The 20,296-nt window shown below is 41.4% G+C and overlaps 1 pseudogene; it reads right to left on the reverse strand.

Moving 5' to 3' along the window:
• Positions 1–3,838: 3,838 nt before the first annotated feature.
• Positions 3,839–19,621, reverse strand: LOC121087927 (annotated as a pseudogene).
• Between the last annotated feature and the right edge of the window lie 675 nt (positions 19,622–20,296).

Below are 20,296 nucleotides of genomic sequence, written 5' to 3' on the forward strand. Positions count from 1 at the left end.
GCGCGGGGGCGGCAGGCTCGGGGGGCTGCGGAGGCCGCGCACAGCTCGGGGCGGGAGGCGAGGGGCCCCCTCAGGGCCCGGTTTGAGTCTCCCCTCGACTCCTTCCCCGAGAGGAGGCCTGGTCACAAGGGGACGGCCACACGAGCTGGTCAAAGAACACAGCAGGGGTGTTGCAGAGGGCACCCGGCGTCCGCAAAGGCCTCCTCAGGCGGCCACGGGGGGGGCAGCGTGGCCTTCACCCCGCTGCAGGGAGAGGTGACTCGGGCCAAGCCCTGTAACGTTGCTTCCCTGTCAGCATCAACACCGCTCACGGTGACTCCCTTGAGGCAAAACTATTGGGGACAAACTTGGAAGAAACCTGCAATAAACTTTGTCAGAATCCACGGCTGAGCCTATGGAAAGCTCTTACTCCCTTGCCGTCTGCCCAGATGTCACGGCAGGATGGTAAAGAACTAAGAGGCAAGAAAAGCAGAGAAAAATCAAATTCAATTGAAAATAAATTCCTTTAGTTTAAAAATGAAATCACATTGTTTAACTAAAGAACTCCTTTTCAGGTCCCACTCCAAGATTAAGTCATTATCCAAGAGTTACGTGTACTCGGGCCACACAACAAAAAAATGGCAATAAAGAGGAGGACTGTGCGATAGGAGCAGCAGAGCAGCTCCCTCCTCTAAGCCCCTGTCAAGGGCAGGTACCGTGGGCACGGACCCCAGACGGGCCTCCGCGCCCCCTCACCTGCCATGCCCATGAACAGTCCAGCAGAGGTTTTGTCTCTGCAAATCACAGACCGTCGGTGAAAACCCCTCCCAGGATCATGCCTGGGCTGGGGTCTCCTGTCATTCTCACCCGAAACAGTGTCCGTTTCTGAGGATCACTCCTTCCAGAAAGACATAAGCCAAGGAGAAAGCAGCCAGAGGCTATGGTTAAGAAGGGTCAGGGCTTCGGGAAACAGGGTCTCACAGGATTAATCGTAGGGTGAATGGACTTGTTTAACATCAGCATCTTCTTAACAGAAGAGCTGTCTAAAGGCCTTTAAATATTTAAAAGGATGCTACAAATCAAAAGGTAATTAACTTCTCCCCATGCTCTGGGTTGAGGGGCACTCCGTGTTGACCAGGCTTTCAATGAAGCAAAGGAAATGCATTTGAGGCGTTACAGGAAGGAGAATTTGGGGGCAGTTTGAGAGCAGTCTGTAGCAACCACAAGATAAAAGGAGGGAGGAGTTACGGTCTGCGCCCCCATCACACAAGGAACAGAGGCTTGCACATCTTAGCCATATTATTAAAACAGATGGGTACCCTCTCAGGTGGCAGCTGGAGGAGAAGCACTTCCTACTCACTTCATTTGAAGTACAGTATTTCAAAATGGATTTTCTGGGGAGGAGGCAGGGGGGTAAAGATTTCACCAGCTGCTTTTTTTCAGAGCAAATAAGCATGTATTACAGGGTAATGTGATGCAGAGTCTACGTGGTGAAACGTTACCCTCTGCCTTTCTGGGTAACTTGAAAATTTTCAGGGTCCTCCTGAGTGCCCGGGTACTCTCATCTGTATCTCCAACAGAGTAGTTTCAATCAGCATTCCAGTATCCTGGAGTTACCAGTTCATCCTGCCAGAAGAACAAAAATGCATCCTGCTGTTAAGGAAAGAATACAAGAACAGGGAAATGCACTTCAACAGAGAGAACTTCAACCTACCAGCACAGAGCAGCTCACGACGGCTTTGACTGTCCCAGTGTGCTGCTTTGGTCATACACAAGTTTTTCAGTCCCGATGTATCAGTAATAAAACTTGATCTATCATGCAACATCAAAATTTACTTCCAAATGTGCTTTTGTGATTACAGATCTGACTGGGAGCCTCCAGCAATAAAAAGCTATTTCTGCTTTCAAAGTAAAGGCTAGTAGCTCCTGTGAGCAGCTTAAATAGCCATTCACAGACGAATGCTGTGATACAGAATGCTTTAGCTTGAGGAAGGTTATGGTCACAGAAATCACTGTACAAAACACCAAATGGATTCTTTCTGTATGGAATAACTTGAGCAAACAGTAAGCCGCTGGCCAACAGAAGCTGATGTTCTCCAAATTCGCAAGAGTTCCCCATCATAAATGTTTGTATTTTTGACATCTACAATTTTTGAGAGAAGCTTCTGACACACAATTGGCAGAAGATGGTCCCCACATCCAAAAGCACCCAATGCCAGCTTGCAGCAACAGCCATTTCATTTTAAGCAGAGCACATTGAGCCACACAGCTGAAAAGCTTGAGTGTATTTGGATGTCTGTCTCCAGCTCCCAGGGGAGCCAGAGCCACACAAGAATAATTCCCCTGCAGAATTTCCAGATTGTGTCCAAAAAGGTGCCAAATTCACATGGCTCCAGTCACCTGCCCTGAAACACACTAAAACTTTTACTTTCCTGAAAGCTCAGGTGTGCTGCAAACACACAGAAGGCAAGATCCTTCAACAGTCTTTAGAAATCAGAGACACAGGCAAACGTTTTTCCCACAGTATGTTACCAAGTTTAATTGTGCAAAAATACAGTCATCAAGACTTAAGCTTTGTTGTAAACTGAATGTAATTCCAGTGAGGTACAGGCATGGAAAGAGGTCCTACTGTAATTACAGCAAATACACCATAGTCACTGTTTAGACAACCATGCGGTTCGATACACTGATATACTGTTCTCAAGTGATTTACACATTCTGTATTTAACTGTATTAATCTGTATTTACTCTGTATTAATCAAGAGAACCAAAGAACTGACAACCAAAGAGGAAAGCCAGTAGCACTGCACTAACTCAAAAGAACGTTAACAAAATTTAGACAACTCTCCCCAGTGATGGCCAAGATTTAGTCTGTGATACAGCAGGTGGGCAGTGTAACTCCCCTTCATCCAACACAGTATATACTGTGCTTCAGCAAAAGAAAAGGCTTTCCTAATGCCAGTATTTCTTTCAAGCACAGGAAGATGAAGCATTAACAACCTTTAAAACTGTGTTTCAAACTATGAAATACCAATGGTGTTTGCATAAGAACATAAGAAATAGATGGGGGGCGGGGGGGCCAGTGAAACAAAAAAACTTTCAGAGCTCAGTTCTCTGGCTCCACCACTTAATAAGACAAAAAAAACCCATATGGAAAAGAAAGACACTGCTGAATCCCCTCGCTGACTAAAATCCCTCCTGCAGTGCCTACATCACTGAGGAAAAAATAGCTTTCAAAAGCAATTCCCCTCCTTACACATTCATGTTTTAACATAACCAGCTTGGGCATTCGTAATGCTGTCCCCCTATGGCTACTTTTTGGTTCTAACAAATCCAGACGCTTCTTGCAAAAGCATTTCAACATCTTTGTTATCCTTGTCTTCTGAACTTGGTTCCCAGTCAGAGTCTTCATCGGTAGGTTCGCACACCTCTTCCTCACCATCTCTAAAGCCGCCATTAAGGTCATACTCATGTGGTTCATCTTTCTGCAGGAGCGGGCTGCAAACTGGGACCATGCGTGGCAATCAGTTAGCTGAGGGGAATGTGCTGGAGCTTGTCTGGACAACAATTAACATGATGAGGCGTGTTTACAGAGCACAGGGGGGTGGGAGACGGATGGCGCCAAGGATGGCGCCAAGGAAAGGTAACACCTTGCTGTTAATTGATGGCAGCTAACCACCAATCGGGGATTGCCTAGTATGCAAGGCTTAGCTTCAAGAACCAATCTGTTTAAAACGCGCAGCTTCTGAAAGTGTATAAAACCTCGTGCTTCTGTACAATAAATTGACATTTGCTTGCATCAAGCTGCGTCCCGTCTCTTCATTCGCCACATCCTTCTCCACAGCCCTTTCTCCTGTAGGGACAAAAATGCCATATATTCATGAATAATAAATACAGAACTAAAGAGACCTTGCAGGGGCCATCTAGTTAGCCTCTCTCCTCAGCAGGAGAAAGGCTCAACTAAAGCACTCTATCCAATGCTGACAATTTTGTGTTTGATTTTCAAGACTCTCATGTAAAGCTGTACCATCCCTCTCTGACCACTACTGCAGGGCTTACCAGTCTGATCACTTAAGAAAGTTCTCCTTAGTGGCTTTTCTTCCAGCACTTGGAAAACAGTTGCCAGGCCTCTTCTGATAACATCTTCTGATATCAGAAGAAAACGGTATCCGATAACATCTTCTGACAACTCTCCTTTCCTGAAGGAGTGGCATACACAATTTTCCTGGTCATCTTCCTGCTACTTCTATACCTAAACAAGGCATCTTTCTTGCCATTTAGCCCCTAGCTCTTGCTAGACAGCTATTCTGACTCTAAATTTTCTGCCTTCACCCATCCATATTTACTTAGGGCTACTTTATACTCTTGCTCTTTGGAATCTGACATGGCTTTGAATTCCCATTCACTTCTTTCCTGAGCTTCAGGTCAGCAAAGACAATCTGCTAGATCACTCGCCTCCTACGTTCTCAACTTCGATCTGTGCTGTGTAGTCTGTGCTTCCTTTCTGAACACACGTTAAGGACAAACGCTGAACACTTCTTTCCTGAGCTGGATGCAGCCTACCCCTTTCCCAGTTCAGTCTATTCTATCGCGCTGCTGTCCAATCTGCTGCCTATCCATCTTCTGCACAGCTCACACTTTGTGATTAAATTGCCTTCTCTCTTCCCAGTATGTCACAATACTCTACGTTGGCAGGAATCAAAACTTGGAAACCTCTATTCACAAGAAATGGATGCTGCTCGCTGCATGTTCCTAAACTTTTTTAGGCAGCTTGTCTTGCAGTAGTCTTTTAATTGCTCAAATATGTTGACATATATAAACCAGTTCCCAGAGACAGGGCAAGCCTGATTTTTGAAGAAGCCTTATCTACCTGACTTGGTAGCATCGATGCAAAGCTGCTGCCATAGCAGCATTGCCTTCTCCTTTTACTTATCGGTAGCTGTGAACCTTTAACAAGTTTATTTCCACTGCTTTGGGACTTTGGCAGATGTGCACGACCGTTGCTCTACCAGCCTACGCTACCTCCCTTTTTCTTACAGGCCCACAATTCCTAACTAGCCACAGTCTGTTAATATTCCAGTCATGGTATGCTGCCCTTAAGTCACACCCCTGAGTAAAGCTGTATTTGTTCCTTTTCTTCCCAGCCTCCAGTTTCTGCATTCTTACCTCATTTGGAGATAACCTGTCAATGATCTCATAATGATTTATCTGTTGAGCAGTTCTTATCATCTTTTATATGAAACTAGAAATGTGTCTTCTCAGCTACACAACCCAGTCCAAATCATCCATGTTTATATTAACCTCAGGTATTTCTTAGCAGCTTCTTGAAACCTCAGGTCAGAGCTCCAGACACTCAAGCTGCGCGTGTGGTGAACAAGCAAGAAGACCAGCACCTGGGTGTAGTCAGATCACATCCTCTGTCAGTTACATTTTTCTGCTAGTGGGAATGTTACTATTCCAGAATTATCTTATGGTCTGATTAACATTTTATACTCTATAGCAAGGTTTTCAAAAGCACTTACAGCAGCAGTCAGTTCCCTCAAAGGTACACAATTTTATGGGTGAACTGTGCTACAGAGGCACCCAATGACTTCCTAGAATAAAGTCAGCCATGTGTGACACAGCCAATACTACAACTGAGAAATATCCTATGGCTAGCAACCTATATAGCACCTAGCAGAAAATCCTGAAAATGTCAGCTGTCAATTTCGGCTGTAATCCCATCCCATATGATGCTTGCTAGTTTACTGTTTACCAGACTTTAGAGGAAAGTAATTATGCCCATGTTTACCCATAACAGCAGAATTTTTTCTAAGAATCACAGACTATAGTCGTGCAGAAGGAATTATGTCTGGAGGGAGAAGTCGAAACAAAGATGCTAAATACATTAAGAACAAAATCTCTCTTCTCAGCCTAAGCCTGTGAGAATAATAAGCCCAAAACCGGATTAACAAAGAAAAACTGCTCTTCATTTTCACAGCACTGCAGGTGGTATTTTACAACAGAAACAGGAATTCTGGAAAAATACTGATTACTTCCATATTTTTCCTACAAATGTATGTGGAGCATACGATGTTGGTTTTCATCCACCAGTGTTTTTAGATTTCAGCAGTGAATGATGCACTTCCTTCCATGTCTTCCCACTCCTCTCTTTCTGCTATAGTTTAACTCAGCTCCACAGCCCCTGAAGCTGCTCATTAAGCACAATTCTCCCTTTCCCCTAGTACCATATTTATAAATATGACCTTGAGACATTCCCTGAAATTATCTCCTTCACATGGGGAGAAAAAGCTTGCTGACCACCCCTTTACAAAGGGTTATGTTTGGAAGTGAGCCGATCGGCTTGCTAGAAAACATACACAGAAGTGTGCAGGAGAACTCTGCAGACTCCATAGCCACAGCAGGTCATTCATCCAAGTAGCAACACGGCAGTGAAGTCATTCACTAGTGACAATTTAATGACAACACACACTCCAGCCTTTCTTTTTTTTTTTTTTTTCCTTCCTCCCTTACAGCTATTTCCCCGGTAATTAGCCTTAGACTGTTTCTCAGAACATAGACCACATTCTCCATTGGCAATTTGTAATCCATCTCGCAGCAATTAGACTATCGATGTTAAAAACTAAACATGGCAAATGTCATGTAGATAGCACCCTTCTTTTCTTGGCTGGTGGAGTTTCAGTGCACTTGAACAGAAATTAATCCTGCTGTGCTTAACAGTGCAGTTGTGCCAAACAGCACGAAATAAAGGCTAATGGAACCTTGCCTGTGTGATCTTGCATGGCTCGGTACGACCGCCTCAGACGTGAGCTTGCTGAGTGCAACCTTTTACAAGCTTTGACCTCAAGAGAACTAAGCAAGCCAGTCAACAAGATATTGAGGGGAAAAAAGAAATTTAAACAATCATTAAATATGAACAGAACTTTAATTAATGAATTCCCTTCTTCCCACTGTGCATGGAATATCATTTTTTCCCTGGTTCATTCTTAGGATGAGGAGTTGAATTTAACAGATTGAATTTCACTTCCATGTCAAAGATTTACACATTTACAAGAGAAGCACTTTTCCATCCATAGCCATGCCTGGCTGACCACCTGCCATGAGCTGCACACACAGGATCTACCATTCTGGTAAGGAAGGTCCTCTTATGAAAGACACAGCTACAATTTTAAACCTTCAAGATTAGCTTTAAACTTCAGATATGCACACAGTCCAGCTTGCTTCATTATTAAAATCTTAACCGCTCGCTGCACTTACAACGCTGCTTACAATTCTTGCCACTCTTTAATGCACATTTCTGCAAGGGAGCAGTGATCAAGATGGGGCTCATACTTGCATCATGGGATGTGGCAAAGCGTACAGCTAACAAATATGCCTCAAAATATGCTAGTGCACAGATACACCCATATCAAGCATTCAGTGACAGCAGAAGTACACACACACACGATAAGGAAATGGGATGGGAAAGACATTCCCGAGTGGAAAGTAGGTCGCAGAACAGAATGGAGGCCAAAACACTTTGTCTAGAAAACTACAGCTATTTGCACTTTACTTTCTCTAGAAGGCAGATCTCTGTTTTGAAGATTTCTGTAGGAAATGCCCAGCCACACCTTGGTGATCTCAAAGAAGACAAGTCAGTTCCCACCTCCACTCGAGAGGCAGCAGTTCCACATCCTCATGCCTTGTTCAGGCCAGTGAAAGTAAAGATGGCACATCATCAGGCTTTCAGACTGCTCTTCAACGCTCACTTTTAAATTATTTCAGAAATAACAGGAAGCTTCACATTTGGAAGCCAAACTGAGATACAAGAGATGCCTTGAAACAGAGCTAAAGGATATTTAAAACTGGAGTCCATGCACCTGCCACATGTAAGTTAATATTATTGGCAGCCGCAAAGCAAGCTAGGTGTACTACTGGTAAATGGAGGAGATACTCATACACAGTATTACAGGTTACATTATCAAGAGAGACTACAGCTTGCCTGTGATACTACATAATCCTCACTGATGTCTAGGAACTAAAGTTCGAAGGATACGTACGTAGTTCACAGGGAACACTGCCCCAGCTGAAAGGCATTACCCTTCTTCGACACTTCAGTCCTAACAAGCCTGTAACATCAATACCTCAGAGTAAATATAAGAAAAGCTCATCACCACATCCACAGATATCTTTTGACATTTATTTAGGGCTCAATGCAATGCAGAAGGAGTATCTCAGTGTTTCAAGAGCAATCAGTCGTCATGGGGTAACCTTAACTAGCTGTGGATGAACTATTGGTTCCTTTCATCCTATTATGAAGCCTGTTCAAGGAAGGAAGAATTGACTTGGTCACACATGTCTCTCAAAACATTTGTTTGTTTCGCTGACTGCTTCCAGGGAAGGACAGGTGTGCTCAGCACACAGGAATTCAATTCCAGCACTATTACTTGCAAAAAAGGAAGCAGAGTTTTACTAAAATAACGACTACCTTCTTCTCAGGTAAGTATTATCAAGCATCTCCAGCACCACTAAATGCCCCAAAACCCAAAGCAGATCAGTTGCGTCCCATGCTGATGGGCCCATTCATAACATCAGAACATACCATTTTTTGAAGTTTTTGTCGTGTTCTTCTTTCAGGTACTAAAGAAAGAAATGTTATTAGCCAGGACAGAGTACAACCTAGCAATAAGGGTTATTCGGAGAGGTTGCTACAACAGAAGACTGACTTATTAAAAGAAATGCTGCAATGGTTGTGCTATATTTACAAGTATAAAAACTACTCTGCTGCCCCCAAAAACCTTTTTTTTTGTATTAAATGATTCTTGAAAGATTACCCAGATGAACTGTTCTTACAATTATGAACCATGCCGTCTGTAGACAAACATCATCAGTACTGGTTGGGGTTTTTACAGCAGACAATTGCAGTATTTCAAAGCATTTAAATATTTTACGCCATTGTTTCCATAAGTGCAATTTCTCCTTAATAACTATAGAATGGTTTGGGTTGGAAGGGACCTTAGAGGTCATCTAGTTCCACCCCTCCTGCCATGGGCAGGGGTAATGTCATAATCCTGATTTTTTGAAGTAAAATGCATTATCATTACATTTCCCTAACTGTTCTGCTCTAAAGTATTGTCTTTTTGCATTGGGAATTAAATTGGAAAAAAAAAAACCCTTCAAGTCCAATAATTAAGAAAAAGCACAAAAAGAATGCAAAGTACATCTTTGAATTCTCTAAGAACAGACAAAATATAAACAGTATATTCCCCTGTGTTTTTCAACAAGTCTAGTTACTGGAATACAAAAAGACTTTTAGAATAGAATCTCAGATTCAGTTTTAATTATATTCCCTCCAAGCCTCAACAGAACATACATGCTATAGAGATACACACATTTTGCTGTGGGGATGGGAAAAAAAGCTACAGAAAAAATTTACTGCAGTATCCATTTGAAATGTTGAGAAATACTTCAGTATATTCCCTGTTTTCACTGTAATACTCCAGCTCCAAATGGAGGAAGCAGAATAGAGAGATCTGGTAAGCCCATGCTATACCATGCTTAGTTTTCAATAAAACCTGTTAAACTCATGAAAACAGCCACTTGCCACCTGGCATTTTTGTCAAATCCTAAGATATAAAGCATACAAACTATGTCAGCGGTGTCTGACCCAGACCATCTTGTTTCAGTTGAAAAACATTTGAAAAAGTGAATGTAAGTGTGCAGCGGCCAAGCAGCCCTGCCTTCCTTATCACAGACAACGGCAACACCGCATGCTCAAGAAGAGCAAGGGTGCGGGGCAATACAGAGCAAGCTGCAAATGCAATGTTACTTTCTCACTTAAAGCATTTTATTCCAAGGTGTTGGCATCCATTACTGGGTTTGGGGGTTCCCCCCCCCCCCCCCCCCGACTTTGAGCTATACTGAACAACTTGGCTTACCTGGAGGTGCACTGTGCTTGTATTCTAGTTTATGCTGTGGATTCTTCCTGCAAAGAAAACAGTAAAAGCTTGATTTGCCACCTTGTTCCACACCTAACAAGAACCTAACAAGTTCGCAGAACTCCTTTGTATTTTGTGAATAATTTTCACTTCTTTCTGTGACCAGTGCCTTACTGCAGTGTCTCAGCTTACGTAATGTAGGGTGGAAGAAAAAAAGGGTTCCATAAGAGTTCCTTTTGTTTCAGCCTTTTAAAAAAAAAATAAAAAAGACAGCTGATCAAAACCAAGAGATGAGATAGTTTCCAAACTTGTAAGATGAGATGCATTTGTTCAGCATAATAAGAACTGATCCAATTATTTACTCTCACTAAAACCAAAACCAGAACATAACCTCTGGTGCATAAAGTGCAATGCACACACAGTGCATCACAAGTCTGAGATACCCAGCAGTAACTTCCATATTCTGCAACATAAGGCTAAAAATCAAATAGTTTGGGAAAATTAAAGAAATTGAAAAGAATTGCCTGTCTCAAAGTATCATAGGGAAAGGCCAAAGAAGGACTGTTAAGAGAGTTTACTCATTTCTGCAATATGCTGCTGCAATCTGGGAAGTTCAATATACAAGTGTGTATGTCTTCTATTAAAAAACAGCATCAATGCAATGAAAATTAAAAATTTAAAGTCAACTTACTCTTTGATCTGCAATAAATGCTCCCCTCATTCAGGCTGCGATCCAGGTCATGAACACACTGATTTATCCCACCCCCCCAAAGCAGTTATCCAATGCTGTTCTAATGTTTTAACTTGGTCCCACTTACACCGTGCTGATATGTTGTGTTAGTGTATTAGAGCGGCACGTTAAAATTGTTTCAGCTCAATTTACTTCTGTGCAGAAAATTAAAATTAAAAAAAATTCTAACTTTGGAAGAAAACTGGTTCAGTTGTCCTAATTTCTCCTTCTGAAAAAGAATCAACAATTAAAGCCCACTATTTAAGAATGGCATACCATTTGACGTTGCTTGAAACACAAGATTAATTTCTATAACTGCAGAATTTTTTTGATATTTTACAAAATACCCTTGCTGTGAAGACTGCCTTGTAAAACTAGTTGTTTATGTTTTCTTATTCTTCAAAAATAGAATACTCTTCAGTAAGAAAATCTTATTTTTACTTCAAATAACTTGTTACACATTCACATACTTGAAGTTGATTTACAGTTTTATAGCTACTGCTATCCCAAAGTGCATTTCATGTGCATTAGAAGGGATAGTTATCTGAATAAAAACATGCAAGTACAGCTTTCTATTAAATACCGTACTGAAACAGAACAGTTGCTTAATCCAGTGTTTTGCAAGTGTTGGTAGCATCAGAGCATTTGATCCCAACTCAAGGCACAGCATTTAGATAACTCAATTATGTATTCCAGTAGTAGCCAGCAGATAAAGACAACAAAAATAACATCAAAATCCTTCAAATGGCACCTGCTGCTTTGTGGAAAGAATTATCATTGCTTTGTGGGTGCCTCCTTTCTTCCACCCCAAAAAGAATGAAACACTGTTTAAGAAATGATCAACTAATACAGCACAGGAGTTGACTTATCTGCAAGGAGAGACAGTTTTAGTTTTGGACAGTGTCCATTGTACTCCTGAAAAGTATGTTGGCAATTTCAGGAGCGGTATAAACCTAGATTTCTCATCCTGAGATGAGAAATTCATCTCACAGATGGTTTTTGAGAAAAGAAACACTTCTTCTGCATTAGTTGAACATAAGATGGCTTTTCCTTAAAAGTTACTCCCATTTTGTTACACTTTATAAAGAACACGCTCTTTAGGATCATCACGCTTCCAGGGAGAGAGAGAGAAAATGTTTCTGCTCAAGCACAATCTTTAACAGCAGCTGTTAGTTTCAATATGCCCCCACAGAAGGGCTGTTGTCTCAAAATACATCCTTTTGTCCATTGCATCAATTACAAAGCAGTCATTACACTCTGCTAAATACAAGTGTAAAACCTAGATATTGAGAAACAAATGGAACAAAAGGATCTTGTGAAGAAAATCAACAGCTGCTAAAAGAAACAGCAGTCAGCCATAAACTGGATTTTCTTGCTGGTACCTAAATTATGCTTTCTAACAAATCAAATACTGACTAAACTAGAGGTTTTGTACAAAATCTTAACAAATATTTTGTCAAAATCTGAACTAAAAGTTACATATCAAGAAGAACATGTAACAATAAATTATTGCTCCTATACAAGAACAGTTTACTACAGGTTGAAAAATGAGAAAGTTTTGATCTCCAGGCCACTGAACAGGTTCCAAAAGTCAAGGCTTCATGTTCACCAGCTGAAATCACAAATACTTGCACAGACCTTGATGGCATAAAGGTAGCAGTCTGGCGCCAGTAAATTTGGAAAGCCACAGTCAAGATTTAACATCACTATCCTACTGTCAATTTGCAACTCCAGGGGAGAACATTCTTAACCTGTAAAACAAGCAAAGCCATTTTGTACAGTGCTTCTTACCTATAACAAGCCGTTCCATACGGACATTCAGGCCGGTTATCATTGTTATCCTGAGTTACGATCTCTGTTTCATGATTGTCATCGTCATTAGGGTGACTAAACTGCTGAAAGTGAATGGGATTCTTCCTGCAAAAGACAAATATAGATCAAGAACTGACTATTCCATTTAAACAGGAGAAGTGGAGGTAAGAAAGGTGTTACTGAATCAGTGACATTTTCAGCAGTTACAGAAAGAGAAGCTTTTAATGTTTAACTTGATGCAGAATGTAAGACCTGCTTTCAGGATAATTGAAGAAAACTTTTGTTTCAGCAGAGGCCGCAAGAGGTTAAAACTTGAATTCTCCTATTTGCCATCATCAGCTTTACGTTTCAGGCCTCCAACACATACACAATCTACTGATGTAGTCCCATAGCATGAATCTCGCTCCGTGGCTTGCTCCGTCATGACTCCCTCTGGAGTTACCAAGTGCTACACAAACCTCTCGCAAAGTCTGAGCTCAAGCTGCGAGGGCCAACCCATGGCAGCCGAGCAACTGCAGTCCTGAAGCCTTCCCACGCTCTCGGGTGATCGCCTGTGAGCTTCAGGCAGTATGTCTCAATCATTACTTCTGTTCCGTACGCAAGTTACTACTCACTTGAACACTTCAAATGCCAGCGTATTATTCCAGAGGGATGAAGTGCTGGGGCCTGAGCAGCAGGCCCTGAGCCAAAGCTGACCTCCAGAAGAACCCGCCAACCCAACCTTAAATATATGTATTTAGTATCCAATCATTAGCGAAATATGCACGGTCATTAGTGAACCATGGATGGCCATTAGCAAAAGATGCACCTTGGATAAACTATAATCATGAGAGAAGAGACAGCGCATCCTTCCTTGCTTAGAGGTGGGCGGCCAAAGCCATGAGTCCAGCTGTTTGGCCTTGTCTGGAAACCGGTGGTTAAAATCCAGTCGATAAAGGGAACTCCCTGGGTTCCTCCCAACCCCTGGCCAGGCTTTGGTGGCATCTGACAGGAGAGTGAAACCAGATGTTTCCGCGTTTGGAATTACGTGAGCTTGTTTGTTAATAGTATAAAAGCTGAACCCTCTTGCAGCGATGTTGCAGACCTCACCTACCAGGAGATGCCCTGCGCAGGACTTCCCCGCTGCCGGGACAGGCTCTCCAGATCCTCGTGCAACAGGGGCTCCCCAGCGACTGCGGAGCTGGAGGATGGCAACCTGTTAGGGCAACGGGTGATGTATCTTTCTGAACCACTACAGCTAGCTGTGAATAGTAACGATTAGGTGCATTGCCTTGCTTATCTGTTTTATTGTTTGAATCAGGGTACCGTAGGCTAATCCTTCTGTATGTGCATATTGCCTTATTTTCTGCATTAATTTGAAACAAACAGTGCATCAAGGGTATCTTCTGTATTGGTGTCTGTGTGCTATCTATTGACCCCATCAATTGGCAAAACAATGGAGCAGTCTCCTGGACATTACATTGATTATGCTCTCAGGTTTGCCTTGGCTACCGTGGCATTTTATTTGAAATACCAAATCACAACGATGACATGAAGTTGTACCCTAAGACATAACTCTGTGTGTAGCTGAGCCACACCGATGTTAGTGATGAGAGCACCGTACAAGACAAGGCAGCTATAAACAACATCACTTTGTGAAGAAGTGATGTTAAAAAGAACACAGAAAAATACATTATGACTTCAGGAGAAATTCATGGGGCAGATCAAAAGACACTACAAAAAATTATGTCATAGTGAACATACTGTACTAAAAGCAAATCTACTTTTTCCCTCTGATTTCTTTTAGAGACACTTTTTTTCAAGCATATTTGAAAGCAAGAAAAGTGAGATGTTTTAATAAATGATTTTCCAAAAGATATACACAAAATACTTCAGTGATTTACCACTCATTCCCAGTGTACATAATCAACATCTTTGTGCAAACTGTAAAAGTGAGCTGCTTGCCTCAAGCAAGAGCAATGATAACTTTAAACTGCAGAGGGATTACTGCTGTCATTTGCACTTGTTACAGCTGCATTTAGAAACACCAAGCCAGAAGCACGTATGCAGCTAGTGACATACACAGCAGCTTCCTCACTGACCACAACGGGCTCTTACAAACTTTCTAGGGAACAGTCAGTATTATTTTCAGCATTTCAACCAACACCGTAAGAGAAAAAGCATTTGTTACAGCTTTTGCAAAATGATTACTTAAGCACCGTGAGCCCCGCTAACCATTCAGGCCTCCTTTCAGGCACCGAAAACAGATTAGATATTTAGTATTAATACTTTTACATCTCCATCTGCTTGGTATCTTTCACTCGGGAAACTCAGCAAGCAAGCTACAGATAAACTCTTCCAGGAGCTACTTATCAGAGATCCAGTGTCCCTTAGTCCTATTTACACAGGTGACAGACGCCTCGTTCTGGTCTTTTCTGTTGATTTCTGCAGACTGTAGGGTAAGTAAATACTGTTTCACTAGATATCATTGCAAGGCTGCATTTACCAGTCTTTTATTCTACAAGTTCTCAGAAAACATCACTTCTAACGCCACATTCAGGCTGGCTGCCTACTTCTTTTGCCATTTAAAAATAGATGGGATGAAACCAAGTCATTTTAGAGGCTACTTGCTTTGTTTTCTAAATGCACAGAGCTAACGTACTAGCAATATTAGCCAGAATTTGAGTTCAGTCATTTGAAACACAATTCATCTTCTCAAAGGGACACAGACGCAGCTAATGCTCTGTGAAATCATTATAATACTTATTCCTACAATAAGATACATGCAGCATCATAGTCATGAAGGAAAGAAGGCCTAAGAGCTGCCAGTTAGCTAACCTATTCTGGTTTAGGTGATAGCCAGTTCCTTTCATGAATTTACTTCCAAAGCTATTTGGCCAATACCAAAGAGCCTTTATTGCAGGAGAGAAAAAAGAAAAAAAAAATTGTATAGGAGGAAGCAAGAATAAGGGAAGGGTCTTGAGGTACGCACCCTATCACTGGGCCTCAGGATTCTTTGGGCCAGTGGATGATGCTCCTCAAATTATTCATCACCTGTGAAGCACCTTAAACATGTCCTATTTCAGATGCTCAGGACTAGTAACAACATCATAGTTTATCTTACCTTTATGTGGATAATTTATACTTACTCCATTTCTAGATGTTGTGCAACAATACCCAGCAAAATAAATAGAAGCAGAGAAATGCACAGCTAATATTAAGTACACATTATCCCTTCTTGCAAAAATCTTCTTCCTTTTATTAAGAGTTTGGTTTGTTTGAGGGTTTGTTTGGGTTTTTTTTGAATACAAGAGATCTGAGTTGTAAGAGCACAGCACCTTTCACGCTGGAAGCTGCACTCCAAAGTTAGTTTTACAACAAAACCTTGCTGCACAGGAACACGTTATTAATTTGATCAAAACAAAATCATTAAGCTTTACTCGCACAAAAAATAACCAATTAAAAGCCTATTTTAAGAATAAAGTTTTAGGAGAGTTGCCTTCTCATACACCGAAGCTCTGAATTTGTGACAGAAAATTATGCAAATAAAAATTATGCAAGTAACACAAAGTTCTTCAGAATCAATGCAGTCATCTCCAGCAGCAGCTGAGCATCGCTCAGTGAAATACTCAAGACAATTTTCATCTATGCAGCTCCCAAAAGCATCTTAAAAGCTTTTTCTAAAACAAATTTAAGTGGTAAGGTCAGAATCCCTGGCTCTTCTTAATCACATGCAGGAGACCCCTGCCATCTCAAGGGCTTATTTTCTCAGCCTACTAAAGAAACTGGTAAGGAAAACGTAATGACTCACCAGCACTAGTTATAAAGCCATAGTATTCAAGCCTGAAGTTAACGCCACAAGTGCGTGTAAGATGTTTATAAGTTCTAAACTGTAAGTCTTACTAGAAAACGGGTCTCATAAAAAGACAGATGCAAGTCTGTAGCTGCCAGATTTACAAGCTGAAGGTGAAACGAAAAATACTTCTTTCCATAAACAAAGAGCACAGTATTTAGAAGAATGCACATACAAATCCAAAGGCTGGTTGAGCATGCCCTGCTTTGACAGTTATAGGAAAGATTCACACACACCCAGTCAGCACAGAACTGTACCACAGGCTAGCCAAAGGATAGAATTGTGGACAAAAATTGTGAAATTACAATTTCAGATTCAGCTGTACCGCACCCCTACTATGCAACTCGAAATGGGGGTTGGGTTTGGATTTGGTTTTATTTTTAAATCCCTACTCTTCTAACTTCTGAAAAGCGAGCAGCAGACAAGAAAACGAACACAAGACAGTATTCAAAGAGTAAGTTCCTTGACAACAAATATAGTCAGATATAACACAGACAGAGCACTTGCCTCCTAGTGGTAATAGCAGTTTATTTCGATTTGGAAAAAGCTTCAGACTGCCACAGGAAGAGAATTTCACACTGACGGAGGATAAGAAGAAGAATCTCTGCAGAGAGAAGTGTGAATCAAGCTTGACTCTTTCAAAAAGCAGTGTTTTCAAATTCATAAATGAAGAAACTGAGCTATGGGTTACAAAGTTATTTCCTAAACATTTCAGGTACATGTTAGAGACATCTAATAAAATCAACTAAACTAACATTTCATCTTTTCCATTTGTGCTGTTCAACCACGCACCCACCAAAGGTGCCTGTCATATGCAGAAGACAAGTACCTCTTACTAGGAGTTCATAAAATACGGATTAGAAAACTGAAGAGCATTCAGTTATTGGAAAAATGACATTTTATATGAAACCTCACCTAGAAAGAACACTGTAAGGAAATGTTATGGTTACCAAAGCAGTCCTCATTTAAGACGTTGACTCCTACAGCACATTGTGCTAGAAGACACCTTTCATAAGGTTAATGGAAGGAGACAAAAACCAGCTACTCATCGTACTCAAAAGAGCACTCAAAGCAGCTCCTCTTCCTTAGCAACTCTAAAAAACAGGTTTTGCTCAAGGAGAACACTACACAATCAAAAACTGAATACGCTATCAATGCGTTCCTTCAAAGCGTCCATTCACATCACACTTACGTACACTTCTGTCAAGAATACGGGTAACTGCAATGGCTTGCTTTACTGCAACATAGCTATCTCATTGACGCAGGATGACTACTTGGTGGTCTTGCATTAAAAGCACATACAGGACAGACGATAAAGCACCCTTCTTTGCAAACAAGCAGGTTTAGTCTCATCACATTTCCTGAAGACCAAAGCTGATGGTTTTGATACTTCCTATTTACAAATTTCTCCAACAAAATAAGATTTCATTATGTGCTATTTCAGAGCATTCTTTTCTTCTTATAAAGCAACACTTCCCAAAAGTACTGCCGCAAATGTTTTAGAATAAAGACCCAAGAAGAAACGTGCACATGCAGACTCCTATTGCATGTTACCTGTAACTAAAACTTGCCTTCCAAAACATTAGGAATCCTTCAGCGTGTCAGAGCATTGAATCAGCTTCACCCCCACAGAGGGGAAAACTTGTCTGAGCAAAATGAAGCTGGAGCAAACTAAAGGCTGCATTTGTACTACTGGATCAGCTTGGCTGCCTAATGAACCATGTCCTCCTCATAATCATGAAGGGCAAAAACTGAGATACGCGAAGGAATGCTACATGAAAACTGGAAGTCTGATGTGCTCATGAACACAACAGCTTTACGCAGTTATCTGCAGCAACAGGCACACCAAACATACACAAGAACCCATTTACTTGTGCTTGCTTGTTTGCTGAACAACCTAAGTTTTTACTGTCACTCAAGCCCCTTGGGGGAAGAGGTAAAAAATACAAAAGTAGTAACAGTGATAATATTTAAAAAAAAATAAAAATCACAGGACCTCCTGTTTCCTGGATTAGCCTTATCTTTTGTGCTTACAATGTACATAGATTTATGTAGTGCTCAAAATCTTCTCCTAAAGGCAGGTCTCAGGTCACTGGTCACTTGCTACCCTCAGGAACACCTCTTCTCTTCAATATATTAACACATGGCATTACAGATCTTTTCTGGGCAGAAAGAACTAGCAGGAGACCAGGCACTCAGCACTGGGGTTTTTGGGATCTTGCTGGAACATTTGTATCGCACAAAACATTTGTATGACAGATTGTGAATTGAGAGGATATGAGTAGCAGAAAAAAAAATAAAAATCATCCCTCAACTGAAGTATCACCAAAGACACTGACCAGATAAGGGTTCACAGGGAGTTTATAACTGTGACTTGTTCTGGTTTTAAGAGGGGACTGAATGCTTAAAAAATAAAAAATAATAAAAAAAAAATGGTGCAGATTGGCCAAGTTACAACAGAAGCAATTCTCCATTATTTAGGGATAACAAATAATAAGCATTTTAAAGAGTCAGATCACAAAGCATACAATAACTTCATCTCTCATAAAAGTTTCAGCTGCAGATAAAATAAGCCTACAGGGTCTATATTGGGCATTTCAGTCATTTACATCTCTTCTCCCTGCCGGTACATGTACTGTACACACAGGGGGGTTTATATCTTTCCTTTTTAAAGTGGACCTTTGTTTCTTATTTCCTAGAACTCTGCATCGTTTAATCTGCTGAAGTACATCATCCCTTGTTTAGGTTATATTGGAAGTTAGCAAGACATCCCGGCTCCTCCTTTTATACTTTTAAAATTCTTGCTATGCCATTGGTTTCTCATCAGTCCCCATTTACCAAAAGATCTCTTTCAAATCAAAGCTTGTAACAACTTTACTGTTTTCGGTAGCTAATACAGTACTTCTTAATAACAAGCTAGCTTAAGCTGGGTTTATTTTTGCTTCACCTGTAACAGCCTGTTCCATACACGCAAGGTGGCCTCTTACGCTTGTTCTGTTTGGAGCTTTCTGAAGTATCTGCACTTCTGGTTGAATCAGAAATCTGTCTTGTAATCCAGATTTGCATCAGGCTCAAGAGTCCCTTCCTGGGCACCAAAAGATCAGGAAGTCCTGCCCAGTGAGCCTGTTGGCTTGCAGAACCAGTCATCTGCTCTTTGTTTACTGTTTCCTCAATTCTATTTCCTTTACTGGAGATCTGACCTACTCTTTTAGACAATTTACTATGCCGCTGCCTATCTTTTCTTCCCAGAGAACTTCCAGGGGTTTTTGTTCCAGTCTTGCCATTCCCTGCCATCTTTCTCATGGTATTCTCAGGAGGAAATCCAGAGCATTCTGTGGAACAAGGTTCCATTTTGAAGGACCTGAAAATGTACATTCTTCAGGACTAAAAGCTTTAAGGTCAAACTCTGCCTCATCATTCCTGTTTTCAAAGTGAGAGAATCATAGTAGAGCCCAGCTGGAAAGGACCTTGATAGAGATTAAAACCAGCCCCGTGGGCACATATTAGCTTGGGGCTCATCGTTAGCCAGCAGATGTGTTACACTTGAACAAAAGGTTAGATGATGGAAGTGTAAAGAACTCTAGTAGGTAACAGAAACTAAACAGCAGACTGCTAACGTATGCAAAGGTAATCAGGAAATTTAGGTAACTGCCCAATAAGATGAAAAGTACATCCTGAAGAGGCGCCAGAGGGAGGAGGTTATGATAATGAATTTTTGGAAACCTTACGTATTTGCATGACTTTGTACAATAAATATCTGTCGGCTTGTTGAAACAGCGTGCAAGTTAGGAGTAGCGATCCCCCTTGCACCCAACGCTGCAATAAACATACCTCTTTGTAACTGCCCTCGAGTTGTACAGTTCGATTCCGCGTGTCAGTTTGGCGACCCAGGTGAGACCCCCTCTGTCCGGCTGTAGGACCTGCTGAGGACGGGACTCCTCTGGGTGCCCCCAAGGTTTCTCAGGAGGACTCCCCTACTCACCTAGATGACTGCGAGGACAGACAGGGACCATCATCGGTGGACCA

This window comes from Falco naumanni, chromosome 4, assembly GCF_017639655.2.
Source record: "Falco naumanni isolate bFalNau1 chromosome 4, bFalNau1.pat, whole genome shotgun sequence".
NCBI lineage: Eukaryota > Metazoa > Chordata > Aves > Falconiformes > Falconidae > Falco > Falco naumanni.